Source organism: Sciurus vulgaris (genome assembly GCF_902686455.1).
Source record: "Sciurus vulgaris genome assembly, chromosome: 2".
Taxonomy (NCBI): Eukaryota; Metazoa; Chordata; class Mammalia; order Rodentia; family Sciuridae; genus Sciurus; species Sciurus vulgaris.
This window is the reverse complement of record NC_136462.1, coordinates 28853775-28863117: the sequence shown is the minus strand read 5'-3', so window position 1 is coordinate 28863117 and position 9343 is coordinate 28853775. Positions and strand designations below refer to the sequence as shown.

The following is a 9343-nucleotide window of genomic DNA, read 5'->3' as shown; positions in this document are numbered from 1 at the left end:
ATCTATACTGATATAAATAAATGATTAAATAAATTAGTAGAGAAGAAATCTTCCACGCAGAAAGATCTCAATTTATGTAGATATTTCCCCCTCAAGGAGATGAAGCCCACTACTTAAGAGTGGGCTGTGCATAATGAATACCTTAGAAAGAGCACAAATATGGAAAGGCAGAGCCCATGTAGACAGTTCAATGTCATGTGACATCCTGAAGGAATCCTGGAACCAAAACAGGAAATTTGAGTAAAGTACAAATTAATTACACTTACACATGCACATATATAGATTTATGTGCATGTACGTGGATAGATAATATCACTATTGCTATGTAGTACATGTGCATATGTTAAGTTATTGGGTAATTTTCACTTCAGTCTGCTATCTGGGCGCCTTCAACAAACTCTCCTTGTTGTAATTGATCTGCTACTTAGAGATCAAGTTTGTTCAAATTATGCATAAAGCAAGAATACACAGTCCCAAAGTGAGACCCTGAAGTACTCTCCCATAAATGACAGACATTAACGTATGGCATTTATGACACCCATTTGGCTTTTCATAGGACTTTTGGGGGTTTAAGGCTGTAAAAGTTTAAAATGATCCCGATTTGCATTTACGAAGCACTTCTGGGTCTGGAAAGTGCTTCTCCTACCTCGTTTCATCTGAACCTCTCAACAGTTCTGCCTAGCAGGCAGGGCAGGGATTCTTATCCTCATTTTATGGAGGGGGGGTTGTGACATTCAGAGAAGACAGCTGAGCAACTCAGCTCCCAGAGACCTGTGAAGTGGCCAACTGGCTGAGTTCCACCCAGGAGAGATGTGGCCATTTGCCTTCCAAGGAACCGAAGACTTTGAAACAAAGTCAGATTCTTTTGGATATCTGCTTGCAGGTCTTGGGGCTTGAGGTTCGTTTTTAGTCTTAGAGACACAGAGATTGATGTCCTCCTCGGGACAGTGAGGAAGGGACTTGATGTCCCTTCTGTCTGTGAGGCACTGGTCACTCGGGAGCTCTGCCTGCAAGAGAGAACTTGCTCAGTTCTCTTTGGCCTGGAGAGAGTCACTTTCTTCTGGTGCCTGGTCTGCCACTGCCCTCTGCCCTTCCTGGAAGCCTGGGACACTGGTGTTGACCTTGAAGACCCTGGTGAACAGGGTGATGGGGTGGGGACATCTCCCTTCTGCTTGGCTCACTCCACTGGAACCTGATGCCCTGATCAGGGTGCCCCGTGTAGAAGCTGATCCCCTCACACTTCCAAGGGAACCAGGATTCCCAAAACCTCTGGTGGACCCACCGTCCGGGGCCCACCCCCAGGGCCTCCTGCTCTGTCCCCGTGGAGTCATCTGTAAGACATTGATCTTCACAGAGGAGATGGCACGGGTCCAGAGATGGCCACTCACAGCAGATAGTTTAGGAATTACCCCCCAGCATCCTCCCCAGGGAGGGTGGATGCAGCGGTAGAGGAGGAAGCTTTGGTGGCATTCTAGTATTTAGTCCTCTAATGAAAATCCTCCCCTTGGTGACAGAAAGCAAGGATGACAAAGGGACCCTCAGGCTATTTTTGGCTTACTTGCGTGTATTGTTTTTCTTGCTGTGGGTTTGAATTAGCTTCCAATATTTAAAAAATCAACATATTTCACACGAAGACTGAACTGGCTGCCGTTCCCACCCTCCCTGCAACCTCCGCTATCTGCCTGCCTGTCAAAGCACGTGACTTGACCATCCCCATGTTGAAGGCTGTCAGCAAGCGGCATGGGGATGGGAGGTCAGGGAGCAGAGCAGCTCCTCGGGCAGCTGACAGTGTGGCCTGCACTCTGGGCTTCTGTCTGCTTGATCTCCAGCTGCCCCGGGAGAGCAAGTAGCCGGTGTGGGCGCGCCTCAGCTGCCAGCCTTCTGTGGGTCCTGGTAAGCAGATCCTTCCCGCCCCAATCTTCCCCCACTGTGCTGAGAACTTGATGCTGTCGGCAGAATCGAAATCTCTCCAGGTCACTGAGTCTTTATGAAGCTGGGACACCGTGTTGCTGTTTGTTTGTTTTTTCTGACATTTCTTGCCTGTTTTATGTTGCGTTGCACTGCAGAAAGACTCAACGGCTCATTTTTCACTCTCTCTCAACAAGACAGGCTAGCATTAATACTTCTGATTCATAATGTTGACTCAGACACCTGAGTGAATACACTAATCCCCAGCTGTTCAGATGAATAACTGGATTAGGCAGAAGTTGGTAATAATTAGAAGTATCTGTTGTGTTTGGGCTTAGATTCGAATTCTACTACCTACCCGTTGTGTGACTCTGGATAAATTGCTCACCATCTCTGTGGCTTGGTCCCTCCTATGTCAAGAGTCTTGCATAAGAAGGACTGGCCATGGGGCTTTTTGTCCATAGGATCATTATATAAGAGTTAGTTTATATGGTTTACCACTATTGCTTACTGTTCAGAAAATTACTTTAGGACCTTAAAAGGCAACTTCAGTTCCTAAAAAAATTTGCCATAGAATTATAGATTTTTTACAATGGAAGGGATCTCCGAGTCATGAATCCGACTCTTCAATGCCTGCAAAGAGGAACAGGAGGGCCAGCGAGGCGGTGAAGTCAGGTCCTGTCTGCTTGCTCAGTTTCCTTTGCACTGCTCTGTACTGGGCTTTTGCCACTTTCTGCAATTCTAAGCCTGCCGTGGGGATTAGAAGGTTTATTTTCCACAAGAATCTCACTTGCTCAGATAAAACTTTACAGATAGAGAAGCTGAGACTCTGCAATGGAGGCCAAATCTTGCTGCAACCAGAATTTCCATATAGGAGTTCCATGCAACCAACAGAAGGGGTCCTTTGCGTGGTATCTTCTTTCCAGGAAAGACTGGGGGCAGAGCTCCTGCACAGAAGAATGAGGGCCGCCCCTCTGGCACCCAAATCTCTGGTCATCGCCCTCTCAGAGGAGGTCAACGGATATGCAAACCTTCTAGGAAGGCCATGAGGGTTTCTGGTCCCAGGTTGCTGCCCAGAGTTCCCTAGCGTCCTAAATCCTCTCCTATTGACTATTGTCACACATTTCTGTGCCCACTTCTTCCTTTGTTTCTGGAGTTGCTTGATCTCGTGTTGCTGGTTTCCTGATCTATTTCATTTTATTAATTTATTCAACAAGTACACATTGCGCCCCACTCAGATGCTGGGATAAAGCAGGAAGCCAGCCAGACCGGGGCTCTACTGTCCTGGGGCCTGTGGACACATGGAAACCACAAAAAGGTGTGTGACCACAAATTGTGACAAGCAGTCGACAGGAAATAGTCGAGGACTGTGGGGGCCTGAATGAGCCCAGAGTGTCACCCAGCCTTCCCCGAGGCTGTGACACTTAAGCTGAGACCGGATGGAGACCGTGAGGGAATTGGGTGCTGGGCAGAAGGTGGGAGAACAGAAGTCGTTTGCATGGAGTTGAGGGTGGTAGAGATGGACGTGGAAGAAAGAGAGGCCCTGGGCCTGCTGGGCCTTGTGGGCTGGTCAAAGGCAGCCGGACTTGGCTGAAGCTCAGGAGAGAGACTGGTAAGCTTGTCCTGTGAAATATCTACCTGGGTGCAGGGTGAGGAAGAGACTGGGAAGGGGCAGGGGTGGCTGACACGGCTGGTGTGGACCCAGTACTGCCTGCAGCTGTACCTTTTTCTCTGGTCTGGAAAGCCCAGGAAATAGGCTGGCCTGTGACCTTGGAGAGCGTCTAGTCCAGTGACAGGCTGCAGTGGGATTCGCGCTGCTTCCTCCTCCAGTTTGACCTGACCTTGTGGGGGTGGGGACTCAGTCTCCTCTAGGTTGAGGTCTTCTGTGCCTCCCATGCTCCTCCCTGGTCAGTCATTCACACCTGGTCACCCATTTGGATGGCTATATGATCATGGAGATGTCAGTAAAAACCAGGGTGCACCCAGAGGAGGGGACATGAGGTCTTCTTCAGGGAAAATAGAGGCTGTCCCACAGAGGAGGAAGGCAATGTCCACCCTTCCTGGGCTCCCTTTCTGGGAAAAGAATTCAGTGGTTAAGAGCCCAGACTTAGCCGAGCACAGTGGCACACACCTGTAACCTCAGCAACTCAGGAGGCTGAGGCAGGAGGATCACAAAGTCAAAGCTATGTTTTGGCAGTTTAGTGAGACTCTGTATCAAAATAAAATAAAAGGGCTGAGGACGCTTGTAGCCCAGAGGCCTAGCATGCACAAGGTTGTGGGTTCAATCCCCAAGACTGCAAAACCCAACAGATAATGAAAACCAGGCTCAGACTCTGAAGGCAGGTCTCCAGGGGCTGTTTTTCAGCTCTGCCCTTAACTAACCATGTGACCCTGGGCGTGTGATGCCTCGGTTTCCTACGTCTGTAAAAGAGCAGGGATCACAGTTTCATCCATAGTGACACCTATGGCACTGGGCAACAGGACACACGGCGACTGCTCCCAGCTTGTGATGGATACCTCTGATGCTAGCTGTCCAGCTCACAGTGACGCCCTTCCTGGAAAAGTCACTCCCATAGGTGAGTGGTGGCAGACACAAGGACATATGTGACCTTGGTTCTAGTTCCTGTGGGTCAGAGGTGGACACTTGTCCAAGGTTTGGTCAATCACATTCTTAGGAATTTGGAGGTGGAGAGGCAGTCGATGGATTTGACTTGGTCCCCTGAATGAGGGAGATGGAAATGAGGAAAGTGTGTGTGTGTGTGTGTGTGTGTGTGTGTGTTGAAGCTGGAGCAGAAGAGGAGGGAGAATGAAGCCCAAGTACAGATGACATCTGCAGGAAGAGCTCCTGCCTGGGTTCCAGTGGCTTCTGTAGGCACCCCAGGATTCCTTCAGAAAGTTCTCTTTCTATTGCTAGTTCAAGATGGCTTCTGTTGACCCATACATGGGTCTTGGGCACCCCCAAAGGAGGGGACCTAGGCCCACGAGAAAGGGCACGCTCCTTTCTCTCCTTCAGAATAACAGTTTGTGGATAGACAGCTGAATTTCTCCTGCAGGTCCGAATACTAAATCCCTCTCTGAGGTCTCCTTCCAAGAAGGCTCAGGGGGGCTAAAATTTGATTCTCTGCTGCCAATAAAAGAAGCTCACGTGTGTGCGAGGTCTGGTGTCTTAGCTCAGTGCTGTGGCCTGGATTCCAGATGTGTTCCTTCCAAGCTCCCCAGTCACCTCTTATTTTCTCTTCTTTTTCCTTTTGGTTTTAGCCATGTCCTGGGTCAAGACTTACACCTGTTTAGGTTGCAGATAAGGTAGTTTAGCAAGTGGGGTGGGGCTTCCAGTGAATAGAAGACAGGGCCAGAGGCAGAGCCAGTGTCTGCACTTTGGTGGGCCAATGTGGGGTTGGTTTCTGAACATCTCCCAACTTTGTGTGGTTCAGGAACCTGATGTTGGTTCAGGGGTGACAAGCTTCAGAGAAGTGCTGTCCAATAGTAATGTGGTGTGAGGGCTTGGGATGTGGCTCACTGTATGGTGTTTCCCCCTAGGTGTGAGGCCCTGGGTTCAATCTCCAGTGTGCGCATGTGCGCGCACACACACACACACACACACACACACACACACACACACACAGAGCCAGAAACAAATTTGCTGTGAACCATGAATTTAACCTAAAATTTTCTAGTAATAACATTTTAAAAAGCAAGCTACCGTTCAGAATAGCTCCTTTCCCTTATCAGACTAGAATTAGGTTTAGCTGCTAGTGTCAAATGAGGGTTAAACTAGATAGAAATAAATGCATTTCTCTTATGTAAATGTCCAGGCAGCCATCAGGGTTATATTGGGGTTATATTGTGGTAACGGTCAACCTAGGTCCCTTTGACCTTAGCCTTCATTTCATTTCAAATTCCTCAACCGTCCAAGGTGACTCCTCCAGTTCCGGCGGCTAGCACATCTACCTTCTAGGCAGGGTTGGGGAGAGAGTAGGGGGCAGGGGAGGGGAACAAGGAGAAGAAGAGGAGGAGGAGAAAACACTACCCTTCCTTTGGTAGTATTTCCAAGAAATTACACACATGTAACTTTTACTCACATCCGATGGGCCAGGATTTAGTCACATGGTCCCACCTAGCTGCAAGAGAGGCAGAGTAATGGACTCTGTATTCTAGGTGATCATCAATTAGTTAAAAATTGGGAGTTCTGTGATTAAGGTAGAAGAGAACACCACCAGGTAGTGTTGGTCTGAGACCAATCTGCAGTAAAGAAATGCAGATCGAATGGCAAACCAGAGAGCTGGCTTACCAAGGGACGAGGAGATTGGAGTTGCCAGCCAGGCGGAGTGCCTGTCAGCTGGCTGCTCCCGTCTCTTCCCAGCAGGAGAGTCTAAACGGTGATGGTCTGATAGTTGCTTTCCACTTCTAGGAATGGAAACGTTCCTGCCAGCCTGTGAGGGAACCCGCCCTCCTTCTGGGATGACACTGGAGACTCTTGGACAGAATCCTACTCTTCCACATGCCTTTCCATGAAGTCATCATTGGCTGGCACATTACAGCTCTGCTCATCTCTGTCTGTTACATTTTTAGACTTTGGGGAGAGAGTTTGAAGACACACCAGCTCTTTGCTGTAGACCTTGGAAATATCGTCGTCTCATCAGCAGAATTCAATCACTTAACAGGTCTTTATTGAGCAGCTACTATGTGACACAGGTTGCATGTTCTGAGAGTGAATAAGAATTTGGTTTCTGTCCTTCAGGTGATCATGATGTCTAAAGAATAGAGAAGGCGATTATGGGCAAGGGCTTTAAAAATGAGTAGGTGTTCCCTGAGCAAGAGGAATGAAAAGGGGTCCCGGGGCAGGGACTGCACAGGCAGGGCTTTAAGAGACTGGGAGGAACGTGGTGTGTTAGGAGCAGGAAGCAGCTCTGTGGGGCTTGTCGGGGGAGATGCTGGAAGGTGCTGCAGGGGACCCTGGTGCCTTCTCAACACCCATTCTCTCTTGGTAGCTACCCATTTACCTTCGAGGGTCCACTTTCCCTACTCTTTCTATATGTGTTGCAGTAAGTCAACTCTACTCTAGTTGAGCAGGGGTAAATAGGCTCAGCATAGGCCAATCAGCAAAAATCCATTCTTGCTGCGTGTGGTGGCACAGGCCTGTACTTCCATGGCTAGGGAGGCTGAGATAGGAGGATTGCGAGTTCAAAGCCAGCCTTAGCAAATTAGTGAGGCCCTAAGCAACTCAGCAAGACCCTGTCTCTAAAATAAAATATTTTTTAAAAAAGGGCTGGGGATGTGGCTCAGTGTTTAAGTGCCCCTAGGTTCAATTTCTAGTACCAAAAAAAAAAAAAAAAAAAAATCCATTCTTGTCTGAGTGACTCATTCTGATCTGAGAGATTATAGGAAACTTTTCTGGCAGCTTCAGGAGAAGATCTCTCTCCTTCTCTTTCTACATGTGATGAAGTGCAGGTGTGAGGTCTGGAACTGCTGCAGCCATTTTGACACCATAAGAAAAGCCTGCCTGAGCATGAAGACAACACCATGGAGTCTCAGAGGACAACATCCAGAAAGAAGCAGAGACTTTGATGATATAGTTGAGCCTCCACTGAAGCCCACTGTACTCCAGATCCTTAGGCAGCTCTGGGCCACAGAGTGAGGGACATTGAGGCTTAACATTATAGAAGGCTTCCAAGCAGGGGAGAGAGAGCCAACCTGAGCTGTAGGAAGTTGTTGGGTGCTGAGTGCAAAGAACCTGGACCAACACCCCAGACAAGGAGCTGAGCCTGACAGGGGAAGGGAGGAAGAGTGGAGGGCCAACTAACTGGGTGGGTGGGCGTGAAGAAGCGGCCTGGGAAGAGACTATGCAGATGGAGAACTTCCTCCTCCTGCCTCCATCGCTGCCGCCTGGGCAATCTTTTCGACGGCCAGACTCTCCCCTCTTTTCTGGATTCGTGCAGTTTCTTATGGGCAGGCCTGGTCCTCAGAAGCAGGGGCCACGCCTCATCCTCTTCCCATCCCCGGGGACTGGCCTGGCACACAGTTGGCACTTGGTTGACGCCGACTTGGACTGAGTTGATAGCGCACTGGCTCTTGCTGAGCTGGCGAGAGCCGCGCCCCCTCCTGCCCCTAGGGATGAGTCATCTGTTTCATAAGCTGCTTCCAAAGGCTGCAACCCCAGTACCCAGCTTCCTTGTCGTTGGCAGGTGTTGGCAGCCCAAGTGCCAGAAGGCCAGGGAGCCAGCGAGGCGGAGCGGGCCCCTCAGGCTCGTATGCATTTATGAGAGGCGTGGGAGTGTGTGCTCCCAGGAGACCCGTAAGGGCACCCCCTCCAGGAAGCGGAAGCCGGCCTGCTTTTCTCTCACCTGTCCTGTCTTGTGGCCAGAAGTGCATCACCAGCTTTCCATGCTTCCAGAATAAATCAGCTGCGGGCGTCGCCCTTCCAAGCCACCCCAGGCGTGGCGCCTGGGAGGTTAACCCTGCGTCCTCCCTCTGGGGCGCTCCTCCTTATTCTCTCAGCCTGGCCTCCTCTGGCCTTTGGAAGGCTCCCTCTTCCTCCAACCCCAAGGTTTTCCTCGTCACTGCTCCCAGATGCTGAGGTTTCCCTCTGGTCTGCTTCGTCATGGAAATTCCTGGTCCCCTGCTAGCCTGAGCTTCTCAGAAGGGCTCTGAAATTCAGCTAATGTTATGTTGTTTTCCCTGTCGCCATGGCAGGGATTAAGACTGGAGCCAGGGAGGGCGGGCAGAGGGAAGAAGTGAGCGGGGGATGTAGCAGAAGGGTGACAGCGAGCCCGAGCCCAGGGCATCGGCAGGGGGGAGCCCCACCGCATAGGCCGCGCGTGCCAGCCAAGCGAGAGGGATTTCTGTTTTGCCTTATTCTATTTTGGTTTTGGTTTTTTAGTTTTTAGTTGTTACCAGAGGTGATGAGAAATGCATTTTAGGGCTGATTCCTCCCCCAAAGCGGAGTCACAGTGAAAGAAATCCCGCTTCCCGCCCGTCGTCAGTGATCCCAAGATGATCCTCAGATCCCAGGTCTAACGGGAAACTCTCAAAATCACCTCCAGTTATGCCCAGTTCACTTTCTGGACAAGCCTGCCCTGTGGGTGGAACCAGGTGACCTAGTACCACCCTGAGACCCAGGCAGGAGGCCCTGCCCTTTGGAGATCCCCACCTTGGTCTCCCTTTGTCTCTGGAGTGAGACCCAGGGACAAAGGACCAAGGGAGACATCTAAGCAGAGCTCATGTCCACACCCACCCCTGCCAGACCATTCATCCAGGACTCAGGACCCCAGAACTTCTGCCCAGATGGCCCAAGATCCAGGGGACTGTTCCCATGAATCCTGGATTCAAGATTGCCTGTGCAGGGTGGCAGCCTGCAGGGCAGGGGACAGACCATGGTGGCACAGGCTGGTGTCCTGCAAATGGATGTGGGGAGGCTCTTGGCTGAGGTAGGAATAAA

At 50.3% G+C, this 9343-nt stretch overlaps 1 long non-coding RNA gene across 1 annotated transcript; it reads left to right on the top strand.

Moving 5' to 3' along the window:
- Positions 1–3284: 3284 nt before the first annotated feature.
- On the top strand, positions 3285–8533 carry LOC306655052. Its single transcript, XR_013762172.1, has 3 exons — positions 3285–3520; positions 4339–4484; positions 6317–8533. It is a non-coding gene; the product is annotated as an uncharacterized lncRNA (long non-coding RNA).
- Positions 8534–9343: the final 810 nt, after the last annotated feature.